Source organism: Balaenoptera physalus, assembly GCF_965194825.1.
Source record: "Balaenoptera physalus genome assembly, chromosome: 4".
Classification (NCBI taxonomy): domain Eukaryota; kingdom Metazoa; phylum Chordata; class Mammalia; order Artiodactyla; family Balaenopteridae; genus Balaenoptera; species Balaenoptera physalus.
This window is the reverse complement of record NC_138891.1, coordinates 96,604,270-96,629,004: the sequence shown is the minus strand read 5'-3', so window position 1 is coordinate 96,629,004 and position 24,735 is coordinate 96,604,270. Positions and strand designations below refer to the sequence as shown.

The 24,735-nt window shown below is 38.9% G+C and overlaps 1 protein-coding gene and 1 long non-coding RNA gene across 4 annotated transcripts in view; one reads left to right on the top strand and one right to left on the bottom strand.

Annotated features, from left to right (window-relative positions):
- The window catches only part of ZPLD1 (zona pellucida like domain containing 1), a 356,592-nt gene that overhangs the window by 86,675 nt on the left and 245,182 nt on the right, over positions 1-24,735 (top strand). Inside the window, exon 2 of one of the 3 annotated variants that reach the window (XR_014263091.1) lies at positions 17,569-17,658. The exons of the other annotated variants lie outside the window; for them this stretch is intronic. The gene's annotated coding sequence lies outside the window, so the exon portion shown is untranslated. The remainder of the gene's footprint in view (positions 1-17,568; positions 17,659-24,735) is intronic. 3 annotated transcript variants of the gene reach the window in all.
- Positions 1,741-24,735, bottom strand: part of LOC309660160 — a 67,339-nt gene continuing 44,344 nt past the window's right edge. The window contains exon 2 of the long non-coding RNA XR_014263221.1: positions 1,741-14,799. This is a non-coding gene — a long non-coding RNA (uncharacterized lncRNA). The remainder of the gene's footprint in view (positions 14,800-24,735) is intronic.

Here is a 24,735-nt window from a genome sequence, read left to right as displayed (position 1 = left end):
GAATTGTAATCTCCATCTCAAAATGTTCCTTTACTCCCAGCCTTTCTCCTCTCCCTAATTTTGAGCTCAGTCTGCCACCTTCTCTCAGAACTTGATTCTGTAGGGTGTGATGTTTTTGAAATATTAACCAATGTGGTTGTTGTGTTTCCCTCAGGTAGGTACTTTTCCATCTTTGTCCTTCCTTGCATCCATAAAAATAACAAGTTCATATTCACTGTCTCAGTAGAGGGAGAAAGCTTTGAGATTTTTTTTTTCCTCTTAGGGATTAGAGGAAGAGAGAGACCTAGACAGAGGTCTAGGTCTTGAAGAGTAAGGAATGTAACTTCTCACTGTTTGCCTCCCTCACCACCAAGGATTCCTTGTGCTGTCAGAATAGAGATGGATGAGGAAAGGCAGGAAAGACTGGGGCATTTCTGAGGAAAGTCCTGTGTCCTGCGTCTTGCTCCAGGTCAAGACTGGGGCTTTGGCAACAGCTCCGGAAAGCTTGTCTGATCTGAGAGCAGAAAGGGCCTCTAACTCACTTCCTTTTAGAGCTCTGGGTAGGTAGTGAGACATTAGAGAATATGGCTCACTGGTCCCATTCTAGCCAGATGGGACTTGGGAGGCCTCATAGAGTGTCTCACACTATTGTGAGTTGTGGTGAGGGTAGTAGGAGGTGATGCCTTTGTATTCAAGAATGGTGCAGAAGGAGTTTCTAAAGGGATGATGCAGGTAGAAACCCCAGCAGATGGATCAGCCACCAAGGACGAGATGTGATAATGGACCAGTCAGCAGACACCAGTGTGGGGAGATGCCTTTGAGGTTCAAATGCAAGTGCTCCTTCAATTCCCCACCCCACTGCAGACACACACAGACACATAGACACATAGACACACACACACCAGCGTCACATGTATACATCAACCATGTACACATACATGCATACCTAGCACTAGGTAAGATTCTAGAATTTAGGTGAAAACAAAACTCAGGGAAAATCAGATTACATTTCTACTACCCCAATGAACTGGGGAACCAAGAAAGATATTGGATTCTAAAAAAAATAAATTTGTGTTTCTTACACACCAGGATTTGTAGACTAAGATACATATATACCATAGTTTATTAGCTATCCTTTCTATTTATTTCTCTCTTTTTTTATTGAGATATAATTGACATATAATATTATATCAGTTTTAGGGGTACAACATAGTAATTTGATATTTGTATATATTGCAAAATGATCACCACAATAAGCTAACATCTGTCATCATACATAGTTACAAAATTTTTTAAATTCTTTTTTTTCTTTTTTTTTTTGAAATTGAGGTATACTTGATTTACAATACTGTACTACATTAGTTTTAGGTGTACAACATAGTGATTCAAAATTTTTATAGATTATACTCCATTTTTAGTTATTAGAAAATATTGATTGTATTCTCTGTACAGTACAATATATACTTGTAGCTTATTTACTTTGTACACAGTAGTTCATACCTCTTAATCCTCTACCCCTATCTTGCCCCTTGCCCCCCATCTTCTCCCTACTGGTAACGACTAGTTTGTTCTTTGTATCTGTGAGTCTGTTTCTGTTTTGTTATATTCACTGATTTGTTCTAGTTTTTCCTATTCCACATATAAGTGATAACATAGTGTATTTGTCTTTCTCTGTGACTTTCTTTCTCCCTTTCTTTCTTCTTTCTTTCTTTCTTTCTTTCTTTCTTTCTTTCTTTCTTTCTTTCTTTCTTTCTTTCTTTCTTTCTTTCTTTCTTTCTTCCTTTCCTTTTCCTTCCCTCCCCTTCCCTCTCTCCTTCTTCCTTCACCTTCTCCTTTCCTTTCCTTTCTTTTCCCTTCCTTTCCTTTCCGTTTTTCATTTTGCATTATCCATCTCTGTTACTTTCCATAGCCTCTTTCCCTTTGGCTTGTGTACATGCTCAGGCCTTTTCCAACATTGATGCCAACAAATAGTAAAACCCAGGACCCACACCTCACTAATACTGTCTGTTTGGGGCCTACCAGGCTCCAAATAATCTCATTATTATTATTATTTTTGTAACTTTTGGGTTTATTTATTTATTTATGGCTGTGTTGGGTCTTCGTTTCTGTGCGAGGGCTTTCTCTAGTTGCAGCAAGTGTGGGCCACTCTTCATTGTGGTGCACGGGCCTCTCACTGTCGTGGCCTCTCTTGTTGTAGAGCACAGGCTCCAGACGCGCAGGCTCAGTAAATTGTGGCTCATGGGCCTAGTTGCTCCGCGGCATGTGGGATCTTCCCAGACCAGGGCTTGAACCCGTGTCCCCTGCATTGGCAGGCAGATTCTCAACCACTGCGCCACCAGGGAAGCCCTCATTATATTTTTAATTCCTGTTTGTGTCATTTGCTATAGAAAGCACCAGACTCCCGGGTCCCCTTTTATCTACCACACTTAAATTCTCATATAATTTTTCCAATTCCCAATATTGTACCATGCCCAATTCTTCCCCAACTCCTGAACTCCCATTGGAACTTTTGGAACTCATGGGATGTCATAGCAAATTTTTTAAGGCATCAGCTATTTGAATTCTTGTGCCCATATGTTTTCAGGTCCATGTCCTACTCCTCCTGTGCTCTGTATTACAGATGGCAGAGCTCCTCAAAAGCTCCCTTGTTAACTGGCTGCCATCTAGGTTCAGCCAATAGAAAGCATTGATGGGACATTAAAGGGTGACAGGAAAGGAGAGGCCAGGGCACCCTTTCCGTCCTCTCCCCTTCAGGCTCCAGCAGTGGCTACAGCTTCTCTTTGGCTCTGACTCCTTCTGGATGACTTTCTTCTGTGGGTCCAGCTCCCACTTATTCCAGTTCCTGCCGGGTGGTCCAGCTCCTGGGCTCTGGTACCATTGCCTCCTCCTCTGGGCTCCCCAGCCAAATCAGTGATGGGGCTCTTGAGAATCTTTACCTGGGGACAATTCATTGTTGCAGTCTAAGGTTCTTCCTACCCAAACCTCCCTTTTCTCTTCTTTCTGCATTGCATTTTGAAGGCTCTTCCACTGTCTTTAGCTTTCTCTCTCATTATTATTCCCTATAACTCTCCCGTAAATCTCTTGCACATTTACTTTCATCTTGATGTCTGCTTCTTGGCAGATCAGAATTAGTCTTGAACATGTGAATACTGTCTCCCCATCCTCCCTCTTAGCTGAAGACTTTGTTTCTTGCATCAATAATAAAACTGAAGCTATCAGAATAGAATTTCCACAAAGTCCCACCATTTCATTTTTATTTTATTTTTCAATTGATGTACAGTTGATATACAATATTATGTTAGTTTCAGATGTACAACATAGTGATTCAATATTTTTATAGGTTATACTGTATTTAAAGTTATTACAAAACAATTTGCATTTCTCTGATGGTTAGAGATATTGAGCATTTTTTCATGGGCCTGTTGGCCATTTGTATATCTTCTTTGGAAAAATGTCTATTCAGGTCTTCTGCCCATTTTTAAATTGGGTTCTTTGTTTTTTGATATTGAGTTGTATGAGTTGTTTATATATTTTGGGTATTAGCCCCTTATTTGTCCTATCATTTGCAAATATTTTCTCCCATTCAGTAGGTTGTCTTTTCATTTTGTCAATGGTTTTCTTTTGCTGTGCAAAACTTTTAAGTTTAATTAGGTTCTATTTGGTTATTTTGCATTTATTTCTTTTTCCTTAGAAGATAGATTCAAAAAGATATTGCTACAATTTATGTCAAAGTGTTTTCTGCCTATGTCTTAAACAAGAGCCACAATTAAAAGGAAAACTGGCCTAATTTATGTACAAATCAAGGGTACTACTTTTCACAGGAAATTCATGTCCAGTCAGGGTTTTAAAGACAAGTTTCAAGGTTGCTCCATTCCCAGAAGGAGGTGGGATAGACTTCCCTGGGCAGTGCGGAATGTCCAGGGACCATCTGCTTAGTTCTTTTGACCTTAAAAAAAAAAAAAAAGAGTTATTTACCAGCAAAACAAATTTATGCAGGAAAGCAATTCAGGACAAGCAAATTATGGTCAACATAGGCAAGTCCAAAGAATAGAGGAGAGGGGCTTGCTTTTATAGAGGAAAAGAGGAAGTTGGGAGGAACTGTTTCAAGGAAGCCGAAGTGGTAACTGCTTCTCAATGGCTGAGCTGTTGCTGGGGAAGGAGAAATTCTTCCTTTGGACCCCTTCCTTCTCAGGGGTCTGGGTTGTTAGTGAAAGCCCCTCCTTTATTACTCTATTTTAAATGTTTCCTTTATTTATTTTCATAACTCCTAGTTTCTAGGAGGCTCTCTTCAAAACATTTCAAGACAGATGGATTTCAAAAAGCAATTAATTTTCAGGATTAATTCAGTTCTGGGCATTCCATGGCTGTTGTTCAGCACAGAATTTCATCTCCATCTTGCCAAAAGAATTTGTGAGGAAAAATGCAGTGATTTAGAACAGATGGCTCAGTGACAGGAGTTATTCTGGCCAGGCGAAGTATCTTTAGACCCTGATTCTGAGCCAGTAAGGCATACCACTTTTCTGAGATCTTTTTGTGGCTTCTTGTTGCACTCCCTGCAACCTCCATCTCCAAATCCCTACCCCGGGCCAGTGTCTCAGTTAACTGGTAAAGATAATGTTAGACATTTCCTGCTCTACACTCATGCTGCATCTTTAATGTCTCTGGCTTTGTTTTTTTTTTTTCCCCATCCTTATTTTAAAGAAAAAAAATCATTTAAATATTCTTCAACTATAGTCTTATCTGCAACATTTTACTATCTTTAATAGCATCCTAGAAGAACACACTAACCCAATCTCAGCACCCATGAACCTTTTCTCATTGTGGGTCTTCTATTTCTTCACTCCTCTTCCCCCCATTTTATCTCTTCTCTCCTGTTTTCATCTCCTTTGCACTTTGTTTAAAGACATCTTCTCTTTATTTTCAATGTTCTCTCTTGATTTGGGCCTCCTTTTCTCTTGAGCGCCTTAGACTCATAGTATGTTGGAAGCAGCAGGTCCTTAGAGAACATCTGCTTCATGACTCTCATTTTTAAGATGCTAAAGGCCAGGCAGGTAACAAGATTTGCCCAAAGTCCACAGCAAGGCAGAGGCAGGAATGAGCCCCATCCTCTGACTCCCAGGTCAGTGCCCCTCCACAGTGGGCTCTCATCTGTTTTTCTAAGGCAGAGCTTACAACTGCCAGCTCAGGAGCCACATTTAACCCATGGGCAACTTTTGTTTGACTTGCATATAAGTAAAAAAAATTATTTGTTATTACAGTAAGTCCCCTACATATGAATGAGTTCCATTCTGAGAGTACGTTTGTAAGTCCAATTTGTTTCATAAGTCCAACAAAGTTAGCCTAGGTACCCAAATAACACAGTCAGCTATATGGTACTGTACTGTAATAGGTTTATAATACTTTTCACACAAATAATACATAAAAAACTAACAAACACAAAAAATAAAGAAATTATTTTGTTTCTATTGTTATCGCTTGGTGCTTCTTAGCAGTACCAGCTATATCACCACTGCTTTTACGCTTGCTTCTGGACATTCTCAGCTTGAAATAAAGACACTGTACTCTATACAGTACTTTATACAGTACTGTACACAAAGTCACAGCCACTTGTAGAGGATGCATGCACATGACAGTGTATGCCAGACGTGAACTAACTTACATGACTGGACATGTGAATGCATGTTTGCTTCTTTGAAAATTCGTGACTTGAAGGTTCATATGTAGGCGACTTACTGTATTTAAAAACGGAGGACTTCAGAAAAGATCTGGAGGTATACAGACCATGATTCCTGGAGCTGAGAGCCCCAGTTCAAATCCCAGTTAGACTTCTTACTAAGTGGGTGTGGAAGAGTTAGAGGAATTTGGGGAATGAATTGCGGTGTGTGTAAAGTGCTTACAACAGTGCCTGGTACTTGGCAAGTGCTGTATGTGTCTGTTGTCATCTACTTCTTATTATTTTGGTCATGCTGTTGTGATACCCACTCAGAACCAAGAAGCTTAGCCCACTTGTATTCCTTTCCTGTCCTCTGTGTGCAGCTTCCTCACTCACCTGTGTATATACCCTCTGTCCCCCAAGCACCAAATCCCTGACTCTGAGTTCTCCATCAGAAGAACTTTTAAGAACAGTGAAAATTTTGCAAATTCATTCTTATCTGGGGGGACAACATGTCTGGAATTTTTAAAAGTATGGAATAATAATATTAAAGAAGAAGAAATGCAGTTGTGTTATTTCAGATATGTAGAATAATGCTGTGGTCAGGGCTTGCTGAGCAGGGCTGTCAGTGCTAGAGTAGTGTGTTTCAGACTGCAGGGGTAGACTCATTAGTGGAAAGTTGAGGAAGGTGTGACTAGAATTTTTAAAAATGGGATAAAATAGATGTGTTCCATTTTGTTCTATATGACCAGGGCAAAAATTGTTTTGTGAAATCCTTTTCAATTGCATATTCATGTGTGTATTGGGATAGGATGAAAAATGCATTTCTTACTGTGAGTCCTCATCTAAAAGTTAGAAAGCCACTGTGCTAGAGAATCTTGTATCTTAATAATTAGGTAGGAATAATTCTTAATTGACACTACTAATTGATTTAATAGAATGCTTCTCCTAAATTCTTCTCTTTTGAGAAGGCTCTTCTTTATATTATTTATTTGCTTCACAAACCACTTTGTCAAAGGTTCAGGGAAAATTCCATTACCAGAGGATTGCGTAAGAGACTTGTCATCCAGGAGATCTGCCAAGGTAGTCTAATCATAACATATTCTCAGAAATAATAATAACCTTGTATAATAAATCTTTTTTCTGGTTCTAGTCCATGTATAAGAGGAAAGTTTGAGACTATGCACAGCTTATATTTTTAGTATAGTGGAGAGGATTTAGCTGTTAATAATTCTTTATTCTTCCATCTGGTGCAAGTTCCTCATGTCATTTCAATCAGTGCTCACCAAGGCCAATATTCTGGCTACCTAGCAACAAATACCTTAAACATATTCTATAAGCTGAACTTCCATGACATCCTCTATTCCTCCTTGTGACTCTAAGGCTTGATTTCACTTTGATAAACAGAGGGAAGGAGGTCCTGAAGAACTGTTTAAGGTCGAACATGAGGTTACTTTAAACTTCCACCCTCCAACTTGAATTCCTGGGGGCACCCCATCTGATAAAATTAAGTAGCCAACTATCCCCCCAAATGTATACTTATTTCATAGGAATGTACTACCATACTGATATATTATATATACTATAAAACACATAAAGAGTAGAAGTAAAAAGGGATAAGATGAAATAAATCATATTTTAAATAATTTTTAAATGATAAAATAATCTTGCCAATAATAATATTTTATTGTGTTGAATATCTTTGTTATTTTGAAACAATTTGATATTGAGAATCAAAGTTCTAGTTTCAGTGTAGTTCATTTCAGTACTTGGTTTTAGTGGCATAATGTTACAGGTGAAAATGTTACCTCACATTGATATACAGACCCCAGTGAAGAGGTATGTCATTAGCTGTTATTGTGTTATGTGATACTCACTTTTTAATCTCAACACATCAATTATGCTAAAGTTTTATTGAAATTCAGTTTGTAATATCAATCTTCCCTTATTACAATCGGTTAGTGCTTTAAAAATCCATCAAAATGGATTCAATACCTACTGAAATACTTCATTTGAGGATTTTTATCTGGGTTAAATAATTCTGTTCCTGTATTTTAAAGTGTGCAGATATGAAAGTTGTTATAGGTGATACACATCATTTATAGCAACACAAACCCATAATGATGAAAATATTTCATAGTATTTACTTTCAGAATCTTTTTTCTGTAATTTATTTTGAAAATCAGCTACTGTCTTACTTGAAGAGACAGGTTTTGTTTACTTATTCATTTAAAAAATTATCTGCAAAGGTGCTTTCTACAGATAGACACATTTCATTAAGAAAAGATCAGCAAATTTGGATATCTTGTCTTTGTAAAAGAAAAAAAATGGGTATCTCATCAGTAAGTCTGATACCTTTTAGTACTTTGCTATGAAATAACCAGGGAATTTCAAGAACTACAAAAGATTTTCATCATTATTTTCCATCTCATTACAAAGTATTGTTGAGACCTTGTTTTTATAAAATCAATAGATTCAATGACATTCTGTAGTACTTTGTACACTTCTGTTTCATCTTCTTTGCTGTAGTCGAGTGTCTTTTAATGATAGAGTACATAAATTTCATCTGATTTGCTCTCTCCATAACTTACTCCAATAACTTAAATTATTTTTTATTACATTCAAAGCTTCCATTCCATCGAGTTAGCTTAAACTATTTTCATTCATATATCAGAGAAGTAATTTACTAAGTAGAATAAGTCTTTGCATACACTCTTCCTTTAGTTGTTCACAAGAAAATTAGTGCTTCATATGTGTCATTATTGGAAAAAATCCAGAATATACCATAAGTATAGACATGTGAAAAACAGATATACTTTCATTCAATTGTATAGTAAATCTCCAATAATGGGTAATACTTATTTCTTCAAATGTGCAATAAGTTTGTATTTTCCAATAGTATTTTCTGACAAAAGAATATATTTTAATTTGTAGCCATATTATTTCTCATGTATTTTGTCAGCTGCTTTTACTGTAGGGAGGACAATCTTTACTAATGGTATATGGTTTTTCTTTTGTGCTTAAGTAGAAAATTTAATATGTATTACATATTTAGTGAAATATTATAAAGGTCTGGGTTAAATATTGCATGATGTTTTGAACCACTACTAAAAAAACTGTTGACATTTGTCATGTTCTGCATGATTAGTGTGTCTTAGTAATGATGATGGCTTTCAGACAATCATTAGCTAATGTTTCAAGGTACAGTAGCTACTTATGGCAAGGCTAATCTTTAAAGATGGTGGATATAAATGTGTATTTCACAGAATCTACTTGATAATTTGAATTATTTGGGGCAAATTCTTGTTAAATTGAATTGCTTTTACCTCTTAATAAAGCTGACAACTTACTTGGAATAAAAGTATAAAGTCTGACATTGTCTCATTGCCTTACATTATTTGAGGCAAACCATTTAAAATTTTTTCCATAACTTTATTAAGGAAATTTGAAAATAATAAAAAAAATAGAAGAGTATAATGAACCTGATGTACCTATCACCCAGTTTTAGTAATTATCACTGCATGGTATATCTTATTTCATTGCTAATTTCCTACTCACCTCACCTCAGATTACTTTAAATTGATTCTCAGACAACGTATCATTTTACCGGTATATATTTCGGTATATGCCTCTGGAACTGATTACAATACTAAACACATTAAAAATTAATGGTACTTTAAAATATTCTTAAATATTTACTGTTCCAATTTCTCCTATTGTTTTCAATTTTATTTTTATTTTTGAGGATAAAAGCAATGTGTTGAGGATACATTTTGGGGGTAGAATCTATAGTACTTTGGTTGAAAGTGGGAGAAAAGAGAGGAAGAGTTTGAAGATAAAAATTTTTGGGGTGAGTGGGGGTGCTGTACGTTGACATGAGGAGAAATGCAGAGGTGGTGAGAGTGAGAAAATGAATACTTCAATTTAAGACATGTAGAAATATCTAGATGGAAATAGCAAGTTGACATTTGGATGAATAAACCTGGAACTCAAAACGGGGGTATGGCTGAGAGACATAAATTTGGAAATAGATGTACCACAGATAATATTTAAAACTATGAGATTCAGGGGGAGAGACCTTCAAGATGACAGAGGAGTAAGATGTGATCACCTTCCTCCCCACAAATACATCAGAAATACATCTGCATGTGGAGCAATTCCTACAGAACACCTACTGAATGCTGGCAGAAGACCTCAGACTTCCCAAAAGGCAAGAACTCCCCATGTACATGGCCATGTGGCTGACAGGGTCTTGGTGCTCTGGCCAGGTGTCAGGCCTGTGCCTCTGAGGTGAGAGAGCCGAGTTCATGACATTGGTCCAACAGGGACTCCCAGCTGCATGTAATATCAAACAGTGAAAGCTCTCCCAGAGATCTCCATCTCAATGCTACAACCCAGCTCTGCTCAATGATCAGCAAGCTACAAGGCTGGATACCCTATGCCAAACAACTAGAAAGACAGGAACACAACCCCATCCATTAGCAGAGAGGCTGCCTAAAATCATAATAAGGTCACAGACACCCAAAAACACACCACCGGATGGGGTCCTGCCCACCAGAAAGACAAGATCCAGCCTCATCCACAAGAACACAGGCACCAGTCCCCTCGACCAGGAAGCCTACACAACCCACTGAACCAACCTTAGCCACTGGGGGCAGACACCAAAAACAAAGGGAACTATGAACCTGCAGCTTGTGAAAAGGAGACCCCAAACACAGTAAGTTAAGCAAAATGTGAAGACAGAGAAACACACAGCAGAGAAAGGAGCAAGGTAAAAACCCACCAGACGAATAAATGAAGAGGAATTAGGCAGTCTACCTGAAAAAGAATTGAGAGTAATGATAGTAAAGATGATCCAAAATCTTGGAAACAGAATGGAGAAAATACAAGAAATGTTTAACAAGGTCCTAGAAGAACTAAAGAGCAAACAATGATGAACACCACAATAAATGAAATTAAAACTTCTCTAGAAGGAATGAATAGCAGAATAACTGAGGCAGAAGAACGGATAAGTAACCTGGAAGATAAAATAGTGGAAATAACTAATGCAGAACAGAATAAAGAAAAAAGAATGAAGAGAATTGAGGACAGTCTCAGAGACCTCTGGGAAAACATTAAACGCACCAATATTCGAATTATATGGGTCCCAGAAGAAGAGAAAAAGAAAGGGACTGAGAAAATATTTGAAGAGTTTATAGTTAAAAACTTCCCTAATATGGGAAAGGAAATAGTCAATCAAGTCCAGGAAGTGCAGAGAGTCCCATACAGGATAAATCCAAGGAGAAATATCCCAAGACACATATTAATCAAACTACCAAAAATTAAATACAAAGAAAAAATATTAAAAGCAGCAAGGGAAAAGCAACAAATAACATACAAGGGAATCCCCATAAAGTTAACAGCTGATCTTTCAGCAGAAACTCTGCAAGCTAGAAGGGAGTGGCAGGACATATTTAAAGTGATGAAAGGGAAAAATCTACAATCAAGATTACTCTACCCAGTAAGGATCTCATTCAGATTTGATGGAGAAATTAAAACCTTTACAGACAAGCAAAAGCTAAGAAAATTCAGCACCACCAAACCAACTTTACAACAAATGCTAAAAGAACTTCTCTAGGCAGGAACCACAAGAGAAGGAAAAGACCTACAATAACAAACTCAAAACAATTAAGAAAACGGTAATAGGAACATACAAATCAATAATTACCTTAAATGTAAATGGATTAAATGCTCCAACCAGAAGACATAGACTGGCTGAATGGATACAAAAACCACACCCATATATATGCTGTCTACAAGAGACCCACTTCAGACCTAGGGACACATACAGACTGAAAGTGAGGGGATGGAAAAAGGTATTCCATGCAAATGGAAATCAAAAGAAAGCTGGAGTAGCAATACTCATATCAGATAAAATAGACTTGAAAACAAAGAATGTTACAAGAGACAAGGAAGGACACTACATAATGATCAAGGGTTCAATCCAAGAAGATATAGCAATTGTAAATATTTATGCACCCAACATAGGAGCACCTCAATACATAAGGCAAATGCTAACAGCCATAGAAGGGGAAATCGACAGTAACACAATCATAGTAGGGGACTTTTACACCCCACTTTCACCAATGGACAGATCATCCAAAATGAAAATAAGTAAGGAAACACAAGCTTAAATGATACATTAAACAAGATGGACTTAATTGATATTTATAGGACATTCCATCCACAGAAGACAGCACACTTTCTTCTCAAGTGCTCATGGAACATTCTCCAGGATACATCATATATTGGGTCACAAAGTAAACCTTGGTAAATTTAAGAAAATTGAAATCATATCAAGTATCTTTTCTGACCACAACGCTATGAGACTAGATATCAATTACGGGAAAAAATCTGTAAAAGATACAAACACATAGAGAATAAACAATACACTACTTAAAAACCAAGAGATCAATGAAGAAATTAAAGAGGAAATCAAGAAACACCTAGAAACAAATGACAATGAAAACACGACAAGGCAAAACCTATGGGATGCAGCAAAAGTAGTTCAAAGAGGGAAGTTTAGAGCAATATAATCCTACCTCAAGAAGCAAGAAACATCTCAAGTAAGCAACCTAAACTTACACCTAAAGCAATTAGAGAAAGAAGAACAAAAAATCCCCAAAGTTAGCAGAAGGAAAGAAATCATAAAGCTCAGATCAGAAATAAATGAAAAATAAATGACAGAAACAGTAGCAAAGATCAATAAAACTAAAAGCTTGTTCTTTGAGAAGATAAACAAAGTTGATAAACCACTAGCCAGACTCATCAAAGAAAAAAGAGAGAAGGCTCAAATCAATAGAATTAGAAATGAAAAAGGAGAAGTAACAATTGACACTGAAGAAATACAAAAGATCATGAGAGATTACTACAAGCAACTCTATGCCAATAAAATGGACAACCTGGAAGAAATGGACAAATTCTTAGAAAAGCACAACCTTCCAAGACTGAACCAGGAAGAAATAGAAGATATAAGCAGACCAATCACAAGCACTGAAATTGAAACTGTGATTAAAAACCTTCCAAAAACAAAAGCCCAGGACCAGATGGCCTCACAGGCGAATTCTATCAAACATTTAGAGAAGAGCTAACACCTATCCTTCTCAAACTCTTCCAAAATATAGCAGAGGGAGGAACACTCCCAAACCCATTCTACGAGGCCACCATCACCCTGATACCAAAACCAGACAAAGATGTCACAAAGAAAGAAAACTACAGGCCAGTATCACTGATGAACATAGATGCAAAAATCCTCAACAAAATACTAGCAAACAGAATCCAACAGCACATTAAAAGGATCATACACCATGATCAAATGGAGTTTATCCCAGGAATGCAAATATTCTTCAATATACGTAAATCAATTAATGTGATAAACCATACTAACAAATTGAAGGAGAAAAACCATATGATCATCTCAATAGATGCAGAGAAAGCTTTCAACAAAATTCAACACCCATTTATGATAAAAATCCTCCAGACAGTAGGCATAGAGGGAACTTACCTCAACATAATAAAGGCCATATATGACAAACCCACAGCCAACATCGTTCTCAGTGGTGAAAAATTGAAACCATTTCCTCTAAGATCGGGAACAAGACATGTTGTCCACTCTCACCAGTATTATTCAACATAGTTTTGGAAGTTTTAGCCACAGCAATCAGAGAAGAAAAAAAATAAAAGGACTCCAAATCGCAAAAGAAGAAGTAAAGCTGTCACTGTTTGCAGAAGACATGATACTATACATAGAGAATCCTAAAGATGCTACCAGAAAACTACTAGAACTAATCAATGAATTTGCTAAAGTAGCAGGATACAAAATTAATGCACAGAAATCTCTTGCATTCCTATACACTAATGAAGAAAAATCTGAAAGAGAAATTAAGGAAACACTCCCATTTACAATTACAACAAAAAGCATAACATACCTAGGAATAAACCTACCTAAGGAGACAAAAGACCTGTATGCAGAAAATTATAAGACACTGATGAAAGAAATTAAAGTTGATACCAACAGATGGAGAGATATACCATGTTCTTGGATTGGAAGAATCAACATTGTGAAAATGATTATACTAACCAAAGCAATCTACAGATTCAGTACAATCCCTATCAAACTACCAATAGCATTTTTCACAGAACTAGAACAAAAAATTTCACAATTTGTATGGAAACACAAAAGACCCCGAATAGCCAAAGCAATCTTGAGAAAGAAAACCAGAGCTGGAAGAAGAATCAGGCGCCCAGACTTCAGACTATACTACAAAGGTACAGTAATCAAGACAGTATGGTACCAGCACAAAAACAGAAATATAGATCAATGGAACAGGATAGAAAGCCCAGAGATAAACCCACACATATATAGTCACCTTATCTTTGATAAAGGAGGCAAGAATGTACAATGGAGAAAAGACAGCCTCTTCAATAAGTGGTGCTGGGAAAACTAGACAGCTACATGTAAAAGAATAAAATTAGAACACTACCTAACACCGCAGACAAAAATAAATTCAAAATGGATTAAAGACCTAAATGTAAGGCCGGACACTATAAAACTCTTAGAGGAAAACATAGGCAGAACACTCTATGATATAAATCATAGCTAGATCCTTTTTGACCCACCTCCTAGAGTGATGCAAATAAAACAAAAAATAAACAAATGGGACCTAATGAAATTGAAAAGCTTTTGCACAGCAAAGGAAACCATAAACAAGACCAAAAGACAACCCTCAGAATGGGAGAAAATATTTGCCAACGAATCAATGGATGAAGGATTAATCTCCAAAATTTACAAGCAATTCATGCAGCTCAATATCAAAAGAGCAAACAACCCAATCCAAAAATGGGCAGAAGACCTAAATAGACATTTCTCCAAAGAAGATACACAGATGGCCAACAAACACATGAAAAGATGCTCAACATCACTAATCATTAGAGAAATGAAAATCAAAACTACAATGAGGTATCACCTCACACCATTCAGAATAGGCATCATCAAAATATCTACAAGCAATAAATGCAGGAGAGGGTGTAGAGAAAAGGGAACCCTCTTGCACTGTTGGTGGGAATGTAAATTGATACAGCCACTATGGAGAACAGTATGGGGGTTCCTTAAAACACTAAAAATAGAACTACCATACGACCCTGCAATCTCACTACTGGGCATATACCCTGAGATAACCATAATTCAAAAAGAGTCATGTACCACAATGTTCATTGCAACACTATTTACAATAGCCAGGACATGGAAGCAACCTAAGTGTCCATTGACATATGAATGGATAAAGAAGATGTGGCACATATATACAATGGAATATTACTGAGCCCTAAAAAGAAACGAAATTGAGTTATTTGTAGTGAGGTGGATGGCCTTAGAATGTGTCATACTGAATGAGGTAAGTCAGAAATAAATACCATATGCTAGCACATACATATGGAATCTAAGAAAAAAAAAATGGTTCTGAAAAACCTAGGGCCAGGACAGGAATAAAGACGCAGACATAGAGAATGGACTTGAGGGCACCGGGAGGGGGAAGTGTAAGCTGGGACGAAGTGAGAGAGTGGCATGGACTTATATATACTATCAAATGTAAAATAGATAGCTAGTGGGAGGCAGCTGCATAGCACAGGGAGATCAGCTGGGTGCTTTGTGACCACCCAGAGGGGTGGGATAGGGAGGGTGGGAGGGAGACGCAAGAGGGAAGAGATATGTGGATATATGTATATGTATAGCTGATTCACTTTGTTGTAAAGCAGAAACTAACACACCATTGTAAAGCAATTATACTCCAATAAAGATGTTAAGTAAGTAAGTAAATAAATAAATAAATAAGAAGACATTCCATAACAATAAAACAAAAACAAAAACTATGAGAGTAAGAGACAATACAAGGTGAAGCTATAGAGTGAGATAAGAGAGCTCAAACTAAGACTGGCCAATTCTAAATCCTTAAGGAGAATGAGAAAAAAGGATCAGAGATAGTAGAAAAATCCAGGGTGTAGTGCAGTGGAAACCCTGAGAGAGAGTGTTCAGGAAAGCAATGGGGGTCAACAGTGTTGGGTGCTGCTGAGAGATTTCATGGAATGAGAATTGAAAAATCCCTCAGGCAGTCTGAGACCCTGTTCCTTCCTCCACTTGCATAATTTCTGCTGCTGAGAGAGTCACCTAACGTATTTGAGTCTCAATTTCATCATCTGCAAAATGGTGCTTATGAAAGATGGTGCTGGATGGTGGGAAGTGGGAGGGGGAAGGGGCGTGTGTCAGTAAGTGTTGGCATTTCATCCAGCACTGTAAGATGGGTAAGTGTGAGGAAAAGGTGGTGTAGATGATCTTCTACCAACTCTAAAAATCTGAGAGGTGTGAGAGTATTTCACCTTATGGGACAGATGAAGGGATTTTCTGAGTTGCTCTATAAACTACCAGGTACTAGGTAAATATAAGGTGGCATTTCTGTTTACCGAGACAGTAAATGTCAAAGAGAATTTTTGTTGTGCACTTGTTGTGGCAGCTTTAAGGCAAACATAACCATGGTGGTGATTCCACGTAGAAGAATCTGGAGGCAGGATTGTCAAGGCTGTGATCCCAAGTGTTAGTGCATCAGAACCTTAGGAGTTTAGAGGTCCCCAAGGCTTTAAGATTTGCTTGCCTCTGGTGTTATTAAGTTATAGCCCCTAGGAAATTTTGCCTTTTCCTCATATCACAGAGCTTTCTGGAAATTATGAATACTCTGAAGCCCCCAGTTTGGTGGTCAGTTCAGGACCCTGTACATCCATCCCCTCAGCGTGACTCTCAGAACCCCCCACCCTGTCCCCGTCATTTATTGCTGTATAGAGGAGGTAAAGGAAAGAGGAGGTTGATCCCCATTCTGTAGGTCCTTGCAGTGGAGATGGTAGTGAGGCTCCAGCTGCATCTTGGTATGTTGTACAGGGAAAAATCATTAGATCCTCAAGCAGCGATCCCACACATTAGGGAAGCAAACTCAGAGCACTTGGGATCAGAAACTCAGTTGAGTGTGTTTCTCAAGTGCAGGAACCTGACCTTGGATCCTCACACAGAACCTCACATGCGCATGCAGTTAATGCTCAATAAATGCTGTTTAAAAAAAAAAAAAAAAAAAAAAGAATGCCTTAGCCATTCAGGCTGCATGCATTCATGGGTGGCAAGGCCAGCCTTTGTCATTGGCCTATGGTGTCAGCTCCATGAGGTGATTTTGAAGATGCTGTCAGTCATCTCCCCCCCACCGCCTGCCCCGTTTACTACCCTTCTGGATGATTACAATTCTACTTTTGGAATTCCACCCATTTAAAGGCCTTGTTCTCTGACAAAATGCAAGTGTGCCCAGGAGAGCAAAACTGCATCATCAGATCCTTATATCTTACTGCATTTGAGTTCTTTGGATCTCTCCTGAGAGCAGAGTTTGACTAAGGATGTTGAGAAGAGAGAAGGTGGCAGTAATGAAGGGATAGTGGAAGGATAGCTACAAAAAATCTGATTTTACAGATATCACAGTTGTGCCTAGAGCTGGTCCTTATTGGTAGCTTGACAAGGTAACTATCCAAGGATGATATGTGTTCACTCTTATTCATTTTTTTCTTTTTCATTCATCTCTTTACACTTCACTAGGAATACATGCAATGGATCAAATGCCATATACACAGGCAGTCACATATTCTTAACACAGTTACACCTAGGTGCATAAAGAGGATACAGAAAACATTTTTTAGTCTTGCAGCCTCACTTCCTTGCAACTGATGGATTAGCACAGTAACATGAGCAAACACTAAGCCCCAGGGCTTCAGGTGACACATTCAATTAAGGACATTCAGGCAAGCAAAGAAAAACATTCTGGTACCAGGCAATTGCAAATTACAGACTAATGAAGGCAATTTTGGTTTCACAGATTTCCCTATTTTACTCTGTAACACTGGGATCAACATTCATTAGCTCAGAAGGATCTAGATGAAGGCCTGCTGGCAAGCATCAATATAAGGTAAGCTTTTGCATTTGCTCAATGTACATGCCAGATTAGATAGAATTACCAAGCTTAACCTGACCTCTACTGGCAGTTTGTAATAATGAGACACTTGCACTACCCAGAAGCTTTGCTGTGGGAATCCTGCCATGTTTTATATTAAAACCGGAAGAAAACTTAGAGATGATCTGCTTGGCAAACTTCCTACCCACTGCCCCATTCTGCAGGTAAGGAGACTGAGGTCCAGAAATGTTGGGTGATTTGATCAAGCTTGAAGAGTTAACTGATGGTAAAGACACTAACGATAGAATCCAGGTTTTTAGATTTCCATGCAAATATGACACCGTCATCAAAGAAAAACCAATATGCAAATATGTTTAAATGTTGATAAGGATAAACTGAGATATGTAAACTTAATGGCTTTCTGAATACTATGAGTCAAAAGCATCAGAGCACTTTCAGCTCAATATCTGAATATTTTAGTTCAAAGTATGTGGAATAACTCAGTCAAAATTACTGACTTCAGTTTAGCCATTCTTAAATGGTGAATTTCTTTGATTTTTTTTTTCTTTGAATCTACTGTTTAGAACCATCATGACAATAATCAACAAATGGGATAACTGTAATGATTTAATAAGACCAACATTCGGTCATCTGATTCAATACACAGTTCCAGATCTTGGCAATGTTAAAACTGGGACAAGATATGAATCTTTGCATACTTAGTTCCAGCCTTTAATCAAATGGCAGGCAGTGTAAAGTAGTGAAAAGAATGCAGGCTTCAAGTTTGAGCAGACCTGGGTAGAATTCTGGCTCACCTCTGTACTAATTTCTATTGCAGCTGTAACATATTACCACAAACTGAGTGGCTTAAAACAACACAGATTTATTCTATATCTCTGAAGGTTAGAATTCCAAAGTGAGTCTCAAGGGGCAACAAGGTGTGAGCAGGGCTGGTTCCTTCTGGAAGCTCCAGGGGAGAATCTGTTTCTTGCCTCTTCTTCTTCTTGAGGCTGCTGGCATCCCTTGGCCCCTGCCTACATCACCCCAGTCTCTGCTTCTGTGGTTGGTCATATCACCTTCCCTTCTGTAGTCAAATTTCCCTCATAAAGATACATGTGATTGCATTTAGAGGACACCTGGATAATCTAGGATAATCTTCCCATCTCAAGATCCTTATTTTAATCATACCTGCAACAATCCTTTTGCCACATAACACTCACAGGTTCTAGGGATTAGGACATGGACATCTTTTGGGGCCATTATTCACCTGCCACAATCTCTTACCAGCTGTGTGATCTTGGTCTGATCATCTTAACCTCCCTTTTAGAATTGGTTGTGAGGCTTAAAATAGAGGAGGGATAACATGTATCTAGGAGGCTGCCTGGTACTCAATAGATGCTCAGCAATATTCCCTTTTTGTCCCTTCATTTAATCAATAGATAAAATCTCTAATGCAGATTATGCACATAAAAGAGGAGACAAATTCAGTGTAGTCCAAGATCTGTTTCTGGAAGTGGGATTACCATCTGGTGGATGAGGTGGACACCACAAATAGCCGAAATGCAGTGTTTCTCAGTCCAGTGTTTTCTAGGAGATGGGCTCCTCTCTCCAACCTCCTGAATGATGCATCTTGCATTCTGATTTTGCAAACTTGGTTACTTTCTTCATCTCGCTGCCTGGCTCCTAGTTTGCATAGATAAAAACTTCATTACTGGTAATCAAATTAATTGTCTTTTAAAATGATTATGTCCTGTGGCAATCAATTACACAAGTCTACCAGATGGCACATAAAGTGTGTGCTGAATGGAATGATCATTATATTCAAGTCTACCCTGTTTTACAGTTCCTTTTTTGTTTTTTGGCTGCATTGGGTCTTCGTTTATGCACACAGGCTTTCTCTAGTTGCGGTGAGCGGGGGCTACTCTTTGGTGCGGTGCGTGGGTTTCTCACTGCAGTGGCTTTTCTTCTTGTGGCTCACGGGCTCTAGAGTGCAGTAGTTGTGGCGCACGGGCTTAGTTGCTCCGTGGCATGTGGGATCTTCCCAGACCAGGGATCTAACCTGTGTCTCCTGCATTGGCAGGCGGATTCTTAACCACTGCACCAGCAGGGAAGTCCTGTTTTACAGTTTCTACTCAGCCATGGGCTTGGTCTACCTGGGAGAGACACTTAAAAAATGTACTATTGTATTTGGCCCTATATGTTTTGCTTTCCTCCCCTTTTTATCATTCCTCTTCAACATGACCTAAAGAGGATAGGTGTAGTAGAACTCAGTTTCCTTGATTAAAAATGATTCATTGATAGTCATTCTGGAAACCTTACTCTGGAAATCTCCCTTGGTGATGCCATAAATTACAGGCTGTGACCGGGCTGTCACCAAGCTGAGCAGGGCCTTCAGGAGTAGTCTTCTTAGGCAGCATAGGGTTCACAGTTTTTAAGTTTCATGCCTTCAAATGGGCAGTCTGTAGGTTTCTCACTGGTAATACCTACCACTTTGTAGGACACCACATATATAGGGTTCCAGACATTTCTGTGACCCGCCAGCTCCCTGAAGGCATTTCTCCAGGGCAGAAACAGACATCCAGAAAAAAAAGTGAGAAAAGAAAGGTTGATATCTATTATTCCTTTCAAAGATTCCCCATGCTCCCCCAGTCAAAACATTATGTCTTGGGCTTCCCTGGTGGCACAGTGGTTGAAAATCTGCCTGCCAATGCAGGGGACACGGGTTCGAGCCCTGGTCTGGGAAGATCCCACATGCCACGGAGCAACTAGGGCCGTGAGCCACAGCTACTGAGCCTGCGCGTCTGGAGCCTGTGCTCCGCAACAAGAAAGGCCGCGATAGTGAGAGGCCCGTGCACCGCGATGAAGAGTGGCCCCCGCTTGCCGCAACTAGAGAAAGCCCTCGCACAGAAACAAAGACCCAACACAGCCAAAAATAAATAAATAAATAAATAATTAATTAAAAAAAAAAAAAAACTGGCCACATACCCAAATCCATCTTCATTTCCTCTGTAGCTTTAAAACAAAAAACAAACAAAAAAACCATTATGTCTTATCTTAAAGTCCTATGGACACTGCTACATATGGCTGCCTTTACCCTATGGCGACCCTTTCTTTTTCAGAGTGTTGCTTATTTGCATTAGAGCTGTTGTCCACTGGCTCTGTAACTAGCTGGTTTATGACTGTAGCCAAGTTATTCAAAGTACCTAGATCCTATACATAGAATGAGAGAAGTGAAACTAGATAATCTGCAAAAATAGTTTTGCTCAAATATTCTGTGGTTCTATGTTTTAATGATTTTGTCAGTGGAAAAGGTTAACTTTTTGCCGATAAAAAAATCCATAACAAATCTTGGGAAGGAGGAAAGGGCTGGATGGGCAGGTGGAATGACCTTGAGAGAGAGGAGAGAAGGAGACAGAGCAGCTCATAGAATCTGAACTGGTGACTCTGGCCCCAAATAAGTTCTTTGGGTCATATCTCCTGTTCTTGCTTTGCTCTGCATTATTTTCCATCTTTATCAGATGGTCATTAAGAGTTCCTCAGCTCAAAAATTCTTAGATTCTCTGTTACTGCATTCTGTTTGACTTCTATGCAAGTTAGATCCCAGAGAGCACATTTGTTAGCAACAGCTTGTTTCTTCTGTCAGTTCTCTGTGCTTTACTTTTTGTGTGCTGCAGTACAGCAGAAATTCCTGGCAAGATCAAAATATTCTAAAGGTAGAGTTTTCAGTTGGAAATACCGTAAACACAAAACCAATTTTTTTCAGTTATCGCTAAATGAACAAGTTCAGAATGTGTAGTTCTAGCCCTGCGCTTCTAAAGATACATCAAGGTATTGGTTTTTCCATAGCTCAATGGATACTCTGCCCAATGAGAGGTAGGGGTGTTTTCCAGCCACAAAAGCCTTAACAGATGTTCAGTTACAGATCCAGGAAAAAGCCTGCACTGATCCCAGACTGTAAGAAAGCCAGAGCTGCAGGTGACTCTTCATCCACTAGATGGAGGTAGAGGAGCACAGAAAAAGATCACCTTGGGTTGTTAATGAGGTTGACCGTGTAGAAGCTAAGGGGGAAGCTTATCTATCATTAGGTAAGATCCACAGGTAAAATTGATGAATTTCATACCTTCGAACACTAGTGGAAAACATTGGCTTGAGGTCTAAGGCTGTTGTAAGACCTTTTGATTTTATGCAAAAATTATATTCCTCCGGCATCCTCAATTAGCAGTCCCAACCCTTGTCTGATTTGGGCATTTTTCAGCTTTTTACAGCTGGATCTACTGATGGGCTTCACTTTCAGCCCACACCAGCCCCAAGTCCCAAGGAACTCCCATGGCAGGAGGGATAGCTGCTGCCTCTGCGCAGGTACATTTGATCAGCTGAGTTGCAGTCATATAGTGGAGGGACTGCACTTCCAGCTTCTCAGGGGGGATTAGTTTCTGCCTCTTACCAAGAGTCATATGGTATGGAATTCATCAAACAGGAAAAGGATTTAGATGCTGCTTCAGGCAACAAATGACAATGATACTGGAATATTGACCAAGACTAAATTCAGCTGGTCACCCATAATTGGTAAGACACTTGAGCACTAAGTAGTATTGCAACTTCCTTCCTTTCTTCCTTTTTCCCCCCCTCCTGCTCATTCTCCACCACTTCCTTCCTATTTATGTCTCCCCCACCCTTTCTCTCTCCATCTCTCTCTCTCTCTCCATCTGTCTCTCTCTCCATCTCTCTCCACCTCTCCTTCTCTTTCTCTTCTTTTTGCTGTCCAGAACATCCTGAATCTGGAAACTGAAGCTTTGGATTCTCTTACTCTGTTTTTTCTCTGGTTTTACTTTGTCTAAGATTTTACTCAGTCACGTGTTGAACTCCACCTGGTGACGGAAGCCTTGGTACCCAATCCTCTGTCCTCTCCTGGAGGCTACAGTCTTATGAACACAAAGAGCCCACCTAAATAAAACTAACCCTTGTCCATATGCTTCTGCCCCTAGAATGTATCTCCTAATGTGGGCCATTGTCTGGGTCACATCTGAACCTTTTAATGAAACATAGGGCCAAATAAATACCTCTGGGAGTGGGAGGGATAGGAGGGAGGCAGGTAGAGTCTGAGGCATAGCCTCAGGTGGGACTCTGTTTCAAAAACGACAGTATTTTTGGTTCCTTCTATTTTATTTTAAAAATGTGTGTGAAGTTTGCATTAGACTTATATGTATTCATGTTTGTTTTAATATGTTGAAGTGTATTTCATTACTTTGTCATTGTGCAAAATTGCTCCAGGGAGTTGCATCCTGTTTATCTTGTGACTTTGAGTCCTTCTGGCCACGTGAATGGTTACGCCTCACATTTGAATTTTTCAGTTAAGCTTAGGCAGGAGCAGTGGTAAGTTTTGGAGTCAGGCTGAACTAGGTTTATCCCAGCTCCTCCAGCTTACTCGTTGTGTCCATAGGCACAAGAAGGCCTCTCTCAGCCTCATTTTTTCCCATCCATAAAAAAGAATAATTGTGACCACATATGATTGTTGCAAAGATTAAATGATAGAATGTGCACAAAAGGATAGTAAGTATATAAACCACTTAGTATGGAACTAGCTACAGAGTAAACACGTTAATAAACATCATCATTGTTAGGAATAAGCCATTTGTATACTGCACTGAACCATCCATGTGTTCTCATTTGCTGCATGTAAACTTAGTCTGGTCTTTTCAATGGTGCCAAGTTAAATATGGCTTTCTATAATGCAAAGGCAACCTAGAAAATATCAGAGTTGCTTTAGTGTTGTTGCTTGTGGTTTGCGCCTCTCTGAGTAAGGCAACCTATATCAATAAAACATCGTCATTTTAGAGAAATGGAGTGGAAGTGGGATGAGGACAGGGCTTATATTTTACTCCCATAGCTTAACTTCTTGGCTTGAGAGTGATCAGGAGACTTGGCATTTGACAGCTAGTTGATGCCATAAGATTTTTAGGAACCTGGGCAAGACATCATTACAAGGAAGACAGAAGAAGAGTAGTTGGCTCTGGCTACAGAACTCAGTTTTTAAGTTTGGTTTCTGACCTCCTGCAATGACTATATTCCCTTTATCACCCTTTACTTCCACACAAAGCAGAGTTGGAAGCCAAATAGGGTTCAGGGACCAGCTAATTTTTCATGTTAGCTTCATTGATTTTGGAAGAGGATCTGAGAAATGGTCATCTTAAAAGATCTCTTGAATGAAACTTATTAATATAGGGGAAGTAGGGAAATGTGTTTTGGCTGCAACCTGGGTCCACTCTGTGCTGCGGTGAGTAGAGAGATACTGCCTACATCAAACGCAAGTATCATCTAGGCACCTGCTGAGTTTAAGGCATTGCCTTAGATTCTCTGAGGTATAAAGAAATGGAACACCCTGGCCTGGCAGTTAAGTACTTTACATGTGAGTGGGAGAAGCAGCACTTACTCATAGGCAGCACTATATTTAACACAATCATTAATGTAAACTCCATATGCACAAGGAATCTCTTAATCAATTAATTCAACACACATAAAATATATACAGCATCTGAAGCACGGGGTGTGGATTTGATTGAACAAGATATGGCTCTTCTACTTAATGATCTCATATTCTAGTTGGAGGCAGACACATACAGAGGACTGTGATGGAACCTGTAAGAGAAGGTGCTAACTCTGAAGGAGTCAGGGGAGGCCCTAATCTGAGTGCCTGGATGGAGTCGTCTTTGGAAGGCATGCAGTTGTTGCAAGCAGAATGGATTGGAATCGTTCTGGTGCTGCTGAGGACTGGACCTGGAAATAGAAAGGAAAAGATGGCTGACAAAGCCGTTTTAAACTTTAGAATCTAAAGGAAGGCTTGCAGGTCTCTGTGACTTACTGGGTAAAGAATCTGGGGAGAAGGAGAGGTTCATGATGATTCCAAGGCATAGCACTGGGTACCCAGCAGAATGGTGGTGTATCATGACCACGAAAGGAGAACAGAAGAGTGTTCACTTAATTTTGGCTTTGAGAGTAAGATACATTTAGAGTTTACAGGTTGACTCTGAGGTGTAATTCCTAAGTATATATTAAGGAATATATTAGTAGCCAAGGCTGTTGGAGATTTATTAA